General features: G+C 39.5%; 1 protein-coding gene across 9 annotated transcripts in view; it reads right to left on the bottom strand.

Moving 5' to 3' along the window:
• The window catches only part of PATJ (PATJ crumbs cell polarity complex component), a 445,385-nt gene that overhangs the window by 319,153 nt on the left and 108,343 nt on the right, over nucleotides 1-17,889 (bottom strand). The window lies entirely within an intron of this gene.

Here is a 17,889-nt window from a genome sequence, read left to right as displayed (position 1 = left end):
CCCCAGATGGCTGCAACAGCCAGAGCTAGGCTGATCCGAAGCCAGGAGCTTCTTTCGGGTCTCCCACATGGGTGCAGGGGCCCAAGGACTTGGGCCATCTTCTACGACTTTCCCAGGCCACAGCAGAGAGCCAGATTGGAAGAGGGGCAGCCAGGAAGTGCAGCACATGAGATGCTGTCACTACAAGTGGTGGCTTTACCCACTAGACCACAGTGGCAGCCCCTTTTAAAAAACTTTATTTTTTTTTCTTTTTTACAAGCATTACAATTTTAAAATTTTATTTTCATTTGATTTGGAAAGAGAGAGACAGAGATATTTCATTTTCTGGTTTACTCTCCAAATACTTAAAACTGCCAGTGCTGGGTCAGCTGAACCCAGGAGTCCAGAACTCCATCCAGGTCTTCCATGTGGGTGGCAGGGGCCCAAATACTTAAGCCATCATCTGCTGTTTCCCAGGATGTGCATTAGCACAAAGTTGGATAGGAAACAGAGCCAGGACTTGAACCCAAGGATATGATACACGGGATGTTGGGATGTTGGTGTTCCAAAGCAGGAATCTAAGGCTTGAGCCGAATGCTCATCCCAGCTTCATGTTATATAATACATGCTTTAACAATGTTCCATGCCTGCTTCAATTCAATTGTTTATGAAATTTGCTCCTTAGCAGTCTTAAACATATTATCAAACTCATAATTACTATGAACAGCAAACTTTCATCACAATACTACCCCAGGAGGCAGGAGCAGAGAGAAGCCCTGAATTCTTTACACCTCAATGCTTAGCTAGGAAATTCTGGGGAGCCACCTAACTGATCTGTCTCACACATAAATAAAATTGTTTTTCCTGTCTGTAGGAAGGTGGATAAATAGCTTTTTGAGATCTCTCGTGTAATGCTCATTTTTGATAATTTATTACCAACACAAGGAGCTTCAATACTGCGGGAAATCTGAGCTGACAAGCAGCCTTCTCCCCACTATAATCCCTCAGTGGTGTCCACTGACCCTGGCACCACTCCACTGAGTTGCTCACCATGGCATCCATGTGACCCTCTAGCTCTTCTATCTTCTTCCCCATTTCTTCTGCAACCACTTTGGTTCAGCTTCCCGTTATTTCTCACCTGGGCAATGGCTACAGTTTGCTGATAGCTCTACCTGTCTCCAATCTCGCCCCTATCAGTCCATTTTCTAGAGATAACAGAATCATTCTTTAAAAATAAGATCATTAATTTCTCCTCTACTTAAAATACTTCAGGGACACCCATTGCCTTCAGGAGAGATTCCAAACTGCTTTATCCTTCATGGGGAGAAATTCATTCAGATCTGCAGCTCTGTCCCATTTTCTTTCATGCTCCCTGCATGCACCATGCCTGTTCCCATGTGCACCAAACTGTGCCCCACTAACACAGAGCTACTGACATAGGTACTGTGAAAAGCTGTGGTTTGCTCAGTGATGTGCTAAGGACCCCTCTGCCAGGAACACTCTCCCTTCTCTGGCCACTGTCATTTCCTCCACATTTGACACCAGTTCAGCTCAAGGTTTCCTCCAATGAGAAGCCTTCCATGACTCTCACCCTCTCCTCTGTGATATCCATTACAGCATTTGTCATTAATATTGTCCTTATTATCCCTGACCTTCCAGAGTTAATTGAAATTAGTTATTCACATCATGATATTTTCTATTTTAACTGTCTGCCTACTAAAACTAAGCTTCCTGACAGCAGGAATATGTTTGCTTATTGCTACTTTACTCCTAGGGCCTACCATGATGCTCGCCAGACAGAAGGTACTGAACAGGCATTGAATGATAATATATTTAGTTTCTCTTTGCTCACCATGACTTAACTACAGTCATAATGAAGAGCACACGGAAAGTAAAGGCCACATCCCATCACATACAAACAGCTGTTGACATATACTGAGATCTTGCCCTATCAGTACTATTCTATATACTGTTCTCTTACTTATTTGAAGCCATTTAATCTTCACATGACCATAAAGCAGGTCTCATTATTAGCTGTTATGGAAAAAAAAAATATGTAACTTAAACAAAGCACATAGTTGGTAAATGGCAGAGGGACAAATTTGAACCAACTGGTTTAATTCCAGAGTTTATGCTTTTAACCACTAAGCAATGCTTAGTGTTAGTACCTGCTAACGGAATGAATATTCAAAGATGTCAAACAGGCTGGAAGATAAATTTGTCACATTCCCAAAGTGCGTAAAACTGAGTCCTTTCAATATCACACTTGGCCACAAGAGGTTTGTATTTCAGTTTCTAACAGATGAAAAGTTAGAGAGTGCAGAACGTGCATCAAACCAGCATGTAAAGGTAAAACACACACCAGCAACGTTTAATTTGCATTTGCTTCCTCATGAAATGACTTGTCGAGCAGAACACCTTCACATGAATGGATGCAAACATGTGACAGTCATTATGCCCGAGTGGATGGGATTCAAAGTTTCTGAAGTGTCTATAAAAACATTATATGAATACTTGTGTACATTCCTATGGATCAAAGAGACCAGATTTCACATAAGCTAAAGCAGAGTGCAGGGGTGTCACCTGGGGTGGAGAGTTGATTCTGTGGAACTGTGGGCTCTGTCAGGGATGGAGACATCAACCAGAAGATGTGGTGAACTATAGTCATGAAATTGCTCCAAACTCTAGACTACACACACACACACACACACACACAACTATGGCAAACTATGGTGGAAAAGCAGGAAGTGCAGAATGCAACACAGAGAAGAGGCAGGAGGAATTAATAAGTGGCTGCCACACTTAATAAGTTGGCAAGTGAATCAGCATTGTAAGAGACATTTTTGAAAAAAGGAGGAACATGAGCTACACACCAAGCAGTGTTCTGACATTTGGCATCTATATGTCTGATGAAGAAAAGCAAAAATCAAGGTGTAATGATGACTTAACTACAGTCAAAATGAAGAATGACTTTCAGATTCTTTTTTTAAAAGGACGCCTACTCTAACTTACATCTAAACATTAAAAAATCTCAAGGAATGCAGAGACCACCTAGAGGAATGGCAAAGAAATGAACTGTGGTTTATTTCAGGTAAAAATTTCTCTTCAAATTCTTTCACCTGTGATAATTTTTACATTTTATTGTCAAGTAAATATACCAAATATAAGGTTGGTCTACTAAATGCACAAGGCAAACTCATGTAGTTTTAGTGGTATGTCATGAGAGTTCTGTGCTGTTGTAGAGCTCACTGCACCAACTTCCTGCTCTCCAGGTGCACTATGGGAACTCTTCACCCAGGCTGGAAAACTCCAAGGAAGGACAGCAAAACAACTTCAAACAACTCTGAAGCAGAAAGTGCTCTGCCAATGAGAAGCAGCAGTGTACCAGCCCATAACCCAGTGCTGTAGTATACATTGGTACTGAATCAGGCTTTAAGCTTCCTTCTACAAGTGTTTGTTTACTTCAGTGTGAGGAAGTATGTTTCAAAGATAATTTTAAAGGACATACATACACTAATATCTGGGATACATGAACAGCTAGCTATGTAATATCTGATAAAAGTATCCCAATTAAGTAACAGTCAACTCAATGAAAACAGCAAAACTTTTTTGGATAAATTTTAAAGTAACCACAGATCATTAAAACTACAGAAAACTACAGGAGTATAACATTCTTAACCACTGGTTTGACAAAGGTATAAAACAGTTTGTTAAAACTGTATTTGCAGTAATACTGATTAGCTACTTAAAGTATACTTTTAAACGTGGCTATTATTTATATTAAAATCTTAATAAATTAATCACTAAAAAACTTTCAAAAATAACATTTAAAGAAAGTTTCTACAATGGAGACTTTTTGTTTTGTTTTTGTTTTTTGACAGGCAGAGTGGATAGTGAGAGAGAGAGAGAGAGAGAGAGAGAGAGAAAGGTCTTCCTTTGCCGTTGGTTCACCCTCCAATGGCCGCTGCGGCCGGATCCGAAGCCAGGAGCCAGGAGCTTCTCCTGGTCTCCCATGCAGGTGCAGGGCCCAAGGACTTGGGCCATCCTCCACTGCCTTCCCGGGCCATAGCAGAGAGCTGGCCTGGAAGAGGGGCCACCGGGATAGAATCCGGCGCCCCAACCGGGACTAGAACCTGGTGTGCCGGCACCGCAAGGCGGAGGATTAGCCTGTTAAGCCACGGTGCCGGCCTCAATGGAGACTATAAAAGAAACCATTCTATTTAAAAGGGAGACAGAAGCCAGTGTTGGGGTGTAGTGGGTTAAGACACTGCCTGCAGGGACAGTGTTGTGGCGTAGTGAATTAAGCCTCCACCTGCAATGGTGGTATCCCATATGGGTACCGGTTTGAGTCCTAGCTGTTCCACTTCTGATCCAACTCCCTGCTACTGTGTCTGGGAAAGCAATGGAGGATGGCCCAGTGTTTGGGCCCCTTCACCCACGTGGTGGACCTGGAGGAAGCTCCTGGGCGTGGGCTTTAGCCTGGCCCATCCCTGGTTGTTGCAGCTATTTGGAGATGGAAGCTTGCTCGCTCGCTTGCTCCTTCTGTTTCTGCCTCTCAAATAAATAAATCTTAAAAGGGTGGGAGGCACTGCCTTCAATGCTAGCATCCCATATGAGTAATGGTTCAAGTCTTACTGTTTCACTTTTGATCCTGCTCCCTGCTAATGTGCCTGGTAAATTAGCAGACAATGGCCTGAGGGCTTGGGCCCCTGTACCCACATGGAAACCAGGACAGAGCTCCTGACAATTGGCTTCAGCCTGGTCCAGCCCAAGCCATTGTGGCCATTTGGGGAGTGAACCAGTAGATGAAAAATCTCCCCCTCTCCTCTAATTCTGCCTTTCAAATAAGTAAATAGATCTTGTTACAAAAATAAAAGGGAGACAGATAACTACTTCATTCTGGAGGTGGGTGGACGAAAGGAACTGGGTGGTTCAAGAGTTTGGCACAGCAGTTAAGATACCACTTAAAATGCAAGCATCTCCGGCCGGCGCCGTGGCTCAACAAGCTAATCCTCCGCCTTGCGGCGCCGGCACACCGGGTTCTAGTCCCGGTTGGGGCGTCGGATTCTATCCCGGTTGCCCCTCTTCCAGGCCAGCTCTCTGCTATGGCCCGGGAGTGCAGTGGAGGATGGCCAAGTCCTTGGGCCCTGCACCCACATGGGAGACCAGGAGAAGCACCTGGCTCCTGGCTTCGAATCGGTGAGATGTGCCGGCCGCAGCGGCCATTGGAAGGTGAACCAACGGCAAAAAGGAGGACCTTTCTCTATCTCTATCTCTCTCACTATCCACTCTGCCTGTCAAAAAAAAAAAAAAAAAAAAAAAGCAAGCATCTCATATCAGAGTGCCTTGGTTCAAGTCTTGGCTCCACTTCTGATTCTTGCTTCCAGTTAATGCACTCCCTAAAGACAGCAGGTGATAACTCAAGTACTTGAGTCACTGACACCAATGTGGGAGATCTGAATCAAGTCTTACAATCCTGGCTTCACCTTGACGCAGCTCTGGCTGTTTATAGCATTTAGGGAATGAACCAGCATAAGGAAGATCTGTGTCTGTCTTTTGAATGAAATGAAAACAAAATTTTTAAAATAAGGAATTGGTTGCAAAGAGAAGCAAAGAAAAACTGACACATACTCATGCTTACATCTTTTTTTTTTTTTTTTTTTTTTTTGGACAGGCAGAGTGGATAGTGAGAGAGAGAGACAGAGAGAAAAGTCTTCCTTTTTGCTGTTGGTTCACCCTCCAATGGCCGCTGCGGCCGGCGCATTGTGCTGATCCGAAGCCAGGAGCCAGGTGCTTCTCCTGGTCTCCCATGTGGGTGCAGGGCCCAAGGACTTGGGCCATCCTCCACTGCCTTCCCGGGCCATAGCAGAGAGCTGGCCTGGAAGAGGGGCAACTGGGATAGAATCCGGCGCCCCAACCGGGACTAGAACCCGGTGTGCCAGCGCCGCAAGGCGGAGGATTAGCCTGTTGAGCCACGGCGCCGGCCTCATGCTTACATGTAAGCTGTGTTGTACAGCCGGGGTGAATTAAAATTTCCCATGTAAACAATGTCAGTTGGAAGACAGGGATTCAAAGAATTTTAAAAGGGAAAAAGGTACATATGAGAGCCAAGGAAGGCAGACATTCAACCTACTAGTGGTAAGATGAGTGTGGATTAGAAATCAAAAGACAAGTTGTAAGCCCCCAGTTGGTCCCTGCCTGATTGGGTACAGCTATACAAGTGTCTTCATCTGAGTCAGTTTCCTCAACTGCAAAATGAGAAAGTTGAATACATGAGCTATGATGCTCTTCCTCAATTCTAAAATCCTATGACTAAATTTCACACAGTACCTGGAGCCAAATTTGTCTTTAACTTATACCAAAACATTCACAAAACCATTAGAAAAACTAGGGAAGGATGGAAGTTAACTCAAAAAATTGCATTAGCAATGAAAAAGATACATACTATTGGTCAGAAATAGGACACAGTTTTCGTGAGTGATACGTTTTAAGCACTCATAAAAAGGCCACTGACTACAAAAGGCTAATTTCCTGGGTATTCTGCCACCAAAACAAGAGCAAACAACAAAATGTGTAGGACAGCATGTATGACAAGTGCCCGTCTGTATAAGATGACTCTTAAAACACTCTTTTCTTTTGTTTTTACTTTGCCATTGACACTTTAAGATAGCAACAAAAGACACAGCAGAGACCATTAGTTGAACTACAACTACTAAGAGAGTTATAGTTTAAGACAGTGGAATGTAATGCATTATTTCAAAAGAGCTTCTTCTAGCCGGCGCCGTGGCTCAATAGGCTAATCCTCCGCCTTGCAGCGCCGGCACACCGGGCTCTAGTCACGGTCGGGGTGCCGGATTCTGTCCTGGTTGCCCCTCTTCCAGGCCAGCTCTCTGCTGTGGCCCTGGAGTGCAGTGGAGGATGGCCCAAGTGCTTGGGCCCTGCACCCGCATGGGAGACCAGGAGAAGCCCTTGGCTCCTGCCTTCGGATCAGCGCAGTGCGCTGGCTGCAGCGCGCCACGGCGGCCATTGGAGGGTGAACCAACGGCAGAAAGGAAGACCTTTCTGTCTATCTCTCTCACTGTCTACTCTGTACAAAAAAAAAAAGAGCTTCTTCTGATTTGACCAATAAGCTAAGCATTTACTTTTAGGAATGAAAAATAAATGTAATCACAATGACTGCAACAACCAGATGATTCTAATGAATATCGAGCAAGTTATCTAGAATCTAACCCCATTTTTAAAAACTATTTCATAATACAGCAAAGTATTACATTAATCATACCAATTACCCCAACACCATCAAGTCCACTCAAGATAGATTAAACTGATATGGCTCCTGAATCCTTGTGTCTTATTACTTCCTACATATTATTAGGCATAAGAATAGATTTTTCCACGTAGCTTACATCGAACTAAACAGTCGCTGAAGAGCATGGTAAACACAGCATATAAGGCAACTGAAAATGCAATGGAAGAGAAGTGGGCAGAGAAACTTGCTGAAAGATCAAAACATATCTAAAATGAAATTAAAAAACCATAAGTGTACACAAAATTTTATTTGGTATAGCTCATAAAATCTATTTTAAGTAACATAATAATTAAAGTAGTTCCATAGCACAAATACCATGGTAATCATCTTTCTGGAAGATCAACTGCAGAATCTTATCCCTTTCCAGTCTGCTGTTGGATATTTTCCATGGATGTTTCAACTCTTAAATTTTTATGTTGTGTTGGAATTGTTTACATATTTACTAGCCATTCCTGGGCCAGGACTTTGGCTGGTTATAAGGAAAACAATCCAAACCATACAACTGTCCTCGATCTAAAAGTCCTTTCATCTGGTTGAAATGCCTTCTACTAGCAGGCAGTAATACTCATGAAAGATTAAAATTACATTAGTTTAAGCGTGAATATATTTAACACTTCTAAATTATATTTCTTTTTTAGAAATATTTATTTATTTATTTGAAAGGCAGAGTTGGGGGGGAGGAAGCGATGAGGAGGGAGGGAGGAAGGGAGGGAGGGAAAGATCTCTTCCATCTGCTGGTTCACTCCCCAAATAGCCACAAAAGTCAGATTTGGGCCAAGCCAAAGCCAGGAGCTTCTTTCCAGTCTCCTATGTGGGTGCAGTGGCCCAAGCACTTGGGACATCCTCTGCTGCTTTCCTAGGCATGTTAGCAGGGAACTGGAGATTGGAAGTGGAACAACCAGGACTCCACCAGCACCCATATGGGACACTGGTTGTGCAGGCCTTGATTTAACCTTCTATGCCACAATGCTGGCCCTCCAAATTGTACTTCTAAAAACAGAATGGCAAATTTTATGTTATGTGTACTTTGCCACAATTTTTTAAAATGTAGAAAATGAACTTTAAAAACTCCCCTATATCTACTGGGGGAAATTACATTATTTGAAAGGTATTACAATGCAGGGAAAGTATAGAAGTAGAACTTGTGAAAGCTTTTCTAATACTAATTTAGGATTTAACTTTCCAAACAAATCACTCTCAATTTAAGCACAAATACCAGCTCAATCTGAAACTTTTTTTAAAAAAAAGATTTTTTTTTTTTTTTTTGAAAGGCAGAGCAACAGAGATAGAAGAAGAGAAAAAGAGATCTGCAGTGGCCAGGGCTGGTCAGGCCAAAGCTAGGAGCCTGAAACTCCATCTGGGTCTCCCCCATGGGTGGCAGGGGCCCAAGTACTCAGGTCATCTTTCACTGCTTTCTCAAGCTCATTAGCAGGGAGCTGGATGGAAGCAGAGCAGTTGAGACTTGAACTGGCAGTCGGATAGAGGATGCCAGTGCCACAGGCAGTGGCTTAACCCAGTGTGCCACAGCACTGGGGGATCTTAAGGCTTCAGGAACAATTTGAAGCAAAGCTTTTAGAATTATAAAAAATATGTCACTCAAGAAATACAAAATAATTAGAAATTTCTATCATTTTTCAGTTGAGCCATAATTAGGAAGAACAAGTGGTGTTTCTGGTTTGAAGGCTGCACTTTCCACCAACTAAACCACAGGCTCAGGACCTCAGCTCCACTGACTACTAATTGGGTGGTCAGGATCAAATTTCTTAACCTCTAAAGCATCAGCTTCCTCATCCATAAAATGAAGATGATTACAGGACGTGCAGATAAGATTAAACCAGTTAACATATATCAAGTGCTGGGAACAGCACATGCCACAGAATAAGCAGAACACAGTTGGCTATTTTTACCCTGTGATCATGTTTTCCAAAGACAAAAAAATTGAATACAAAGCTTCATAAAATGATTTTTCACTAAAAAGAATAAAATCTGAAAGTATAGAAAGATAATAAACAGTTCATAGTCACTGAAAAAAATCAGGACTAATTTATCAACTCTTTATCACCGAGCCTGGAACACCCAGCCCCTACCTGTGCACATGGCAGGCCTCTCTGGGTCCTAACCTCATCATTCCTCCACCATTGCTAAAAGCCATCATGCAGACTTGTTCCCTGGGCTGTTTCCTTGATTCTAACACATGCTTATTTGTCCCCACCTACACCAAATTGAATTTGAATTTCCAGAGAAGGGGAACCTATGTTAACTGCTAGAGCCTCAATACCTAGAACAATACCTGGCACAGCAAGGTGTTCAAGAAACAGTACACACATAAGATCTTCAAAGGGAGCAATGCTTTTCATTTTTGTATCCTATATACCAGCTCATATTAAATGAACAATAGGGTTAGAATGATTAACAGAGATAGCATATCTGTGTCAGATTCTATCATCATTTTTCAGTAAGTTCAAAGAAACATGTAGGCGTTTACATGCATTTATTTATGTAGCTCTTCTAACTTTATAAAGCCAGTATTATTTGTTTTAGAAATTATTTTAGTACAGTGAGATCAAGAAAGACTAACAAGCTTGTCCAAAGCCCTAGCAGAATGTCATATCAGAAGCCAAATCCAGGTTCTTGGGTGCTTTCTGACTCCACAATTATTGGTCACAGTGGTACACTGGAAAATGTAACATTTGATTAAAATAAAGACGGAAGGGCTGAAAGAGGAACTTGAATCCCAGAAACAGTGTGTGAGGATCAGGCAACTGACCTCCCTTTCTCATATCAGTAACCAGTTAGGAGGCAGCACCACTTCCTGACCCTCACGAGGCTGAGCTCCAAATTCCAAATGACAGAGCCAACAGGGCAGAGTAGTGCAAATCACCAGGGCTCAGAAAAACATTCCCAGAACCTGTTTGTTGATTTGATCCAATCCTTCTGCCACACTTCAGGAAAGGCTATGACTTTCATTGACAACCACGGTGCTCAACACTGACATCAGGATCAAGTGGGAACTCCCACAACATACCCACACCTGGAGGCAGATGAAGACTGGTGATGAAACACCTCTGGATACCAAGTTTCTTCTTTAGATCAACACTTGTATTTGGGTGGTTGTCCCATTTTTAATTACAAGGGAGACACAGGTACATAAGCAGAATGATATCCATTAATCTCCTAGAATACCTTGAGAACTTCCTAGGAAAGATGTATTTGCCAGGTACTGCAGTAAACTTGAGCATTTTATGCCCTCCTCCCCTACCCTTTTTTAGCTCTCAGTGGGTTATGTGATAGACGCTAATATTTACCGCTTGTCATTTCTGAAATATTCATTAGAAGCAACACAACAGAGAGATCACTTTCAGGACCCTCTCCTCCTTAGCAATGCCTTCTTGTAGGAAGCAGGCCTAGTCACGGAAGAATGTTTGCTAAAAGGAAAGCTACCCTATGAGAAAGCACCATCCAGCTGACAAGCATTTGCTGCTCGCTTGCTATTCTCTTTTGCCCCCATTAGACACAATGGGATTTTTTGCCAAATTCGTATTCCAGAGCCATGAAATTCCCGCAAAGTTCAACATCAGGCCTGACTTAAGATCTTTGAGGCCTCCTGCTAACTTCTTCCCCCTGCAGCTGCCTCAGTCAGGCAAGCTTTTGATCTGTACTATCTGGATTTCAAGCTGATATACACACAGCCTCTTTGATCTCTTATTAAGTGGCTTCTGGTCTCCTGATGCCTTTAGTCTTGCTGCACTGAGGTTTTTGGAAGTCAGTCGTCATCCTGAGCACACTACGAACTCCACACACCAGGAGTGGGCTCCCTTCATTCACCCACTTTGCAGGCTTGAAAAGCAATATTTAAGCCATGAGAGAATTTCCCCAGTAGCCACAATCAAGCCACTCCATGAACACACAACTAAGAATTATTTTTCAAATGAAGCAGCTTAAAATGATTTGAAGGGTACAGAACTTTCCCATAGAGGGAAAGCCAGCAAATCCTCTGTGAAAAGAAATCTTCAGCCCAGTCGGCACCACAGCTTACAGTACTTTGATGTTAATAAAAATAAACGTGGATAGGAATCAGTGATGGGCAAAAAGTGGCTTTGGTAAGTTCCCCTGAGTTCTGTTAAACAAAAAATAACCTTTAAATGCAGCTGTGAGGTTTGTTCAACAGTGCAAATCACCTGATGTAATTGCAGGGATATGGATACTGCCATTAGTAGCAGACTGCCTGCATTTTGCTTAATGCCAGTATCTTACATGGGTGAACTAGACCCAAAGAGCTCAAACAAAAAACAAGGAAAAACAAATTTACCAGTGGCCATGCTGAGATTCCTTGAGCCTTAAAGTAAAACTGTAAAATAACTTGAAGAATGTATATTACTATCCTCCATGTATTTTAGATTCAGGAAATAGTACAGTTTTATACCCTAGCTTTTAATGTTACTACTGTATATACTAGTATATATTAAAATTCTATAAAATAGGTATTATAGCCTGCATTCTGTAAGCTAGTCAGTTAAGATGAACATAAAGACACTGGACTTCCACAGACAACAGAACATTTTGTACTGATAGCAACATTTACTCAAAATTTCAAATTTCTTGGAAAAATTAAAGTCCAAATGCCCCCATACCATTTTAAAGCACAATTTTCTTATAAACAAGATTGAAATTAATGCAGATAACAAGAATAGACTTTTGGGTACCAATACCTTCGTCTAAATATAAATATTGTATGCTCTCTTAGCTACAAAGGCCAATAAATTAATTACTGCCACCTATGAAGTTGAAACAAAATTGATAGTTATATATTGCTATCACTTAGTCTGTCCATATCTTGAAAACCATTAGCAAATTCATGTACCTGTTTACACTATTTTCCAGGAGAATTATTTGAATATAGAATTGATTCTACTTAATGCATCAATTTTAAATGGTTACGTTTAACCAAAATCTACCAAAATTTAAAAGATACATGCTCATTTTATGAGCAATTCCATTTCCAGAAATTTATCACAGGACTTATTGCCACTTTTTTAACAAAAGAGTATTTCAAAGGTACCCACTACAGTCTCACTTAAAGTGCTCACAAGTTGGGTACAGAGTGCTGGTTAGATAAATTATTGTACATCCACCAAAAAATATTATGCAGTCATTAAAAAGAATTAGGTAGCTCTACAAATACCAAAATGAAAGAACATACAATCGGGGGGGAAAGACAAAGTGCTTAAAATGTGTATGATACATCCCATTTATGTGTCAAAACATAAACATTAAACAACAAAAAACTATTACTTATATAACTGTGTATGGATAAAATACTTCTGAGAGAACAAACAAGAAAAACTGTATCTTTTGCCTGGAGGAAAAGTGAGGGGTAGATCTCCTTGTCATAGGGTATTTTTTAATCTGTCTTTGAATTTTATGCCATATTTATCAGCAACATGCTCAGAAAGTCATTTGTCTCACATAAGAAAAATTCCAACTTTAAGACACTAAAAATTTATATAGCACCTTCCTACAACTTTAAAAACGTTTTAAAATTTGTTAATAGTTGCCAAAACTGCACACTTAAAGTTTTTCTCACAAATACTTCAGCATATCATATTCAAGACTCAGCAATACTATAATATTTTATATTCATACTATTTTGGTTTTATAACCCATTTTCTCGTTAAGAAAATTAATAACTGTCCATTTTTATGGGGAGGAATATTTTCTCTACTGTTTTTAATGAGTCATCATATGCCTTTGGTCTTTCAAACAAATTTCTGAAGTATTACTCACAATGTTTACATATGAATCACCTCTCAAAGGCTGTGCTATGAAGCTTTCTATTTTTATCTCTCTCAGTGTGTGAGACAAACCCAGAGTCTTTCAGAAATATCTGCTTTGGCAAAAACTGAGCCAGTCAAGAGGGGAGAGAAATGAGGAATAGGATGTGGGAAGGAGGAGAATTATTGGATAATAAATTTTCCTTCTAAATCACTGAAATTTAAAAGTACCAAGGATGGCAATATCATGGCTAATGTTCAAAAATTGGCTAATGTCAAACATTTCCAGTGAATTATAATCATGAGGGGTTATTCAAAGTTCAACATAAATCAAAACACCAGAAAATATCCACTTGCCATGTTTAATTTATAAGGTCAACTGAAGGTAAAACCCATACAATTTAAAATTTTTTCAAGCTTTTTTTATAGAAATTAAAAATTACAGACTCTGACTATTTAGTAATTGATTCATTACTGAACATTTACACATAACAAATTACTTGTACTGGTTTAAGATTCTTAAGCTTGCAATTATTTTCTTCTCAAGCAATAAACACTAGCTCTTACACAACACATGAGCACACTATACTAATTAATTTTTAATACTTACTAAACTTGCATATAACCATTAAAAATGAGGATACTATCTAGCAGTTTAGTCTTTAAGTTATGAAGCTTTTTGCAAGCTGGAAAAACAGAAGATCTGCTGTAACAAATTTACTATGGGGATGATCTGTAATAAAATGCATATGGAAATACCAGTCACAAAGAAGGGAGCAATATAATATGTGTGATGGCTAAAGCCTAAGACCTGGGGCCTGGAAGCTTCAGTTAAAATTTCTGTTCTACCACACAGTAGTGCATGAACTTGACCTAGTTATTTAACTTCTCAGTGCCTCAGTTCATCACTTCTAAAATGAAGACAATAGTCATACTTATTTTATATGGTTCTTGTGAAGAACACATAAACTAGTAGGATTAAAGCAATTAGAACATGCCTATACCATAGTAAACTCTCAATAAGCATTACCCATTATTGTGTATGTATCAGTATGACTATTGGTAATAATCCAGAGATATATTCTGAGCAAAAATATACTTATGTACTAGGAAAGTGAGACAAAGATAATTAAGGTACAATCTGGTAGTCTCACCTCGAAACTGGTGAGAACTACACCATAAAACTTAAAAGCCACAACATTCTTGACAAATGATATACATCATCATTTCCCATGACACAAGCTGTAAGGCAGGATGTTATACATACACCAATGAATCTTCTAATGTGGTGCACATACAAGCCAGGATTTTAAGAAACCACTATATGGAGTAATGTCTTTGTCAATGGTTACTGCCTGGACTATCTCAAAAGTTTTTCTTGTGATTCACTGCTATTTCAAGACCCAAGAGCACCTGATGTTCTTCAAAAGTTGTCTTTCAGCTTTTCAGTCACATTTCAAGGAGAAATACAATCACCAGTCACGCTGGACTGGTCTAGACCCTACCCCAAAAGCAATGCCTGCCTGTGCAGATGGATCAACAAGTATTCAAATGTCACCCTTTGCTTCATCTTTAGACTAAGATCTCAGGGCCGGCACTGTGGTGTAGCGAATTAAGCCAGTTAGAGTCCCGGTTGCTCCACTTCAGATCCAGCTCCTTGTACATACACCTGGGAAAGCAGCAGATGATGGCACAAGTGTTGGGGCTGCTGCACCCACATGGGAGTCCTGGATGAAGCTCTTGGCTCCTAACTTCAGATTGGCCCAGCTCCAGCCATTGTGGCCATTTGGGGAGTGAACAGGTGGATGGAAGAGTCTCTTTCTATATATTTATTTCCCCCTAATAATAAAAGATACCCATTTTTCCCAGCTCAAGGAGGCATAGCTTTGGAAATTATTCTCCATGGTCTCCTTATTTGCTGCAAATAAATTTCTCCTTCTGGTATAGGTCTCAGAACTCACCAGGAAATAGGTACACAATTCTGAGTGGGTAACACCCAGGCATATTTGGGATCAACTAACATCCTACCTCTGTTCAAGTCATAGCCAATAAAGCCATTATAGTTTTACCCGAAAATCTAAGGAAGAGACTTACAACCTGAACTACGTTTACTGTCTTCCCTGTTGCTCTCTGCTTTCTCTTTGACTGAATTGTAAATGCCTTTCTTGAGAAGAAATTTCCACACATTGCTCCTTGGCCTGAATTACAGAACTCGATATCAAACTCAGCTCCTTATTTTAGACATAAAGGCATACTTACTTGCTCTACTCAGCAACACAACTTACAACAATATTCAGAATCTCTAACTTGTCCAAACGACCACCTCATCATTCCAAGGACTCCTTCAAGATCCTTTATCTATCCACTCATCTTTTCTTAAAGTTCATTTCAATTTATGCAAAAAACAAACTTCTGGCCAGTATCTATTGTTAGGCAATTCACATATGGCTCATCAAAAGTTGGGTACATTTTAAGATGCAATTTTACAATTGCATTTAAACTCCACTAAAGGCATCTAATTCTTAATTTTCCTAATCTAACTAGATAAAGTGGACAGACTACAATTATATTGTAGTAAATGGTCATCTTTGAGGACAGTATCAAAAAATTTTGTGCTTATTCTCCAAATTGAATTAATCAATTCATTAACCAGTGAATTAATTAAATTAATGCATTTCCATAATAACATAACATATCCTATTTCCTCTCACATATGAATTCACTTAATCTACATAGCTCTTTGACCTAGAGATTTCATTCCCATTTTACAGATGCAGATGTTACATGAGCACCGGTGAAATCGATATTTATGATTTTGTCAGGCTCCTCAAGAACTTCATATTATTATAGACAAAACTCCTTAAAGTACAGAAAGTGGTTAGATGAAATTAATACTGAAAGGTAAATCTTCCAGACTGGCGCTATGGCTTAGTGGGTTAAGCTGCCACCTACGACGCCAGCATCCCATATGCGTGCTGGTTCAAGTCATGGCTGGTCTGCTTCCTATCCAGCTCCCTGCTGATGTGCCTGGGAAAGCAGGTGGAAATGGCTCAAGTACTTGGGCCCTTACCACCCATGTGGGAGACTCAGATGGAGTTCTAGGCTCCTGACTTCAGCCTCGAACAGCCCTGGCCTGTTGTACCATTTGGGGAATGAACCACCAGATGGAAATCTTCCTCTTTGTCTCTCCCTGTAACTCTGCTTTTCAAATAAATAAATCTTCAAACTCTTCAATACTGCTAATACAGGACCTTTTTAACCTGCAAGTTCTCCCACTCTACTATAAATACTTTCTGCCTACAACTAAAAGGTTTCCACAGTGTTTCTTATTCCAAATATATTAAGCCTTGCAGGGCAGGACTCTGTCTTGGCCCCACTCAGCTACTTAATAAATTCATACAGTACACATTAAATACAATAATAGCAAGAATGTGGCCTTGCTTGGCTTTTGCTAAACCTTTGCCTGGCCTTGCAAAAAATATTTTTCAACTGTAGAATTTAATTTATTACCTAATTACAATAAGGGATGGTACAGTCAGTTAATGAACTTGCCTCAAGCCAAATTTTAAATTGTTTACCTGTCTTCTAAATGTCATAGTATATGACAGTTTTACATAACACAGACAAATGGCAAAATTGTGCTGTATACAACTGTAAGTGCACTTAAGATTGTCTTATGAAAAACATCCAATATTGAATTTTTTTCCAAAAGTTTAGCTACAGAAGTAAATAAGCAAAGCCCTTTCATTTGAATTAAATATTTAGAAAATTAAACATGTTCTATTAATTTTCTGAGAAACACAAAGGCAAAAAGGATTTCTAACACTTTTTTGCATCAAAATTATATAATTGTATAGAAATGGAGCTCAGTATATGTGATGATTATGAGGAAAATAAGGAAAAGAAAACCCTAGAATTTTATTAGTAAAAATAAATTCCTAGAAGCAAAAAATGTTACAATGTAGATCTATAGGAATGCAGTGAAGAAAAAAATTCCATGGTTAGAACTATTTTTAAAACTGTAAATCTTAGAACTCATAAGGGGATTTTTCTTGTTAACTAGGAAATGAATTAACAGGGACAATCAGGTTTTTCTTTTCAATCTTTACTGAAATTTTAAAGTTCTAAAACACTTTGCTGTTTTAATATGTACAATAATCAAAATATTAAAACTTACAGGTAATGTCATCTAAGGGTAAGAACGACCACTATGATACAAATATATAAGAATGCAAATATTTATAAATTCCTATGATAATGGAAATGTAGCCAAGTACCTAACAGCACATCTGAAAAGTGTTGTCTAAATTTAAAACCAATTACCAAAATAGTTAAACTGCAACTGAATTTGTTCACTAGATTCCAGTTAACTCTAGCTAACCTAAACTTTATTAAATCATTCTGCAAGTTCTTAATAACTATCTCCTGTGTGATAGGGTTCAATGCAGAGGAATAAAAGAGTTCCTGTCATTTGTTTTATATACCCTAACACCAACCAATATAAAGATTTCCAGAATTGACATTTATTGATAAAAATATTTCCCAAAATATTCATTTGGAATCAACAACTCAATTCAATAATATTCTAAAGAGAAGTTCTAATAACAAAGAAAGCTATCTGGCATAGAAATATGCCAGCAAAAATGAAATAGATACAATCTATTTCAGTAATCTTAAATCACACTGCCAAAATACAGAATTTAATGTTCTTAACATAATGTTCAAAGTATTTTCCTTTTAATCTGTTCCCAACTGCTTTATTGTATTAAAAAAAATGGATTTTATGTGCTTTGATAAGAGTACATTTTTGTTTTATTAAACTACAATGTG

This window comes from Lepus europaeus, chromosome 5 (genome assembly GCF_033115175.1).
Source record: "Lepus europaeus isolate LE1 chromosome 5, mLepTim1.pri, whole genome shotgun sequence".
In the NCBI taxonomy this organism is placed as follows: Eukaryota; Metazoa; Chordata; class Mammalia; order Lagomorpha; family Leporidae; genus Lepus; species Lepus europaeus.
This window is presented reverse-complemented; position numbering and strand designations above follow the sequence as displayed.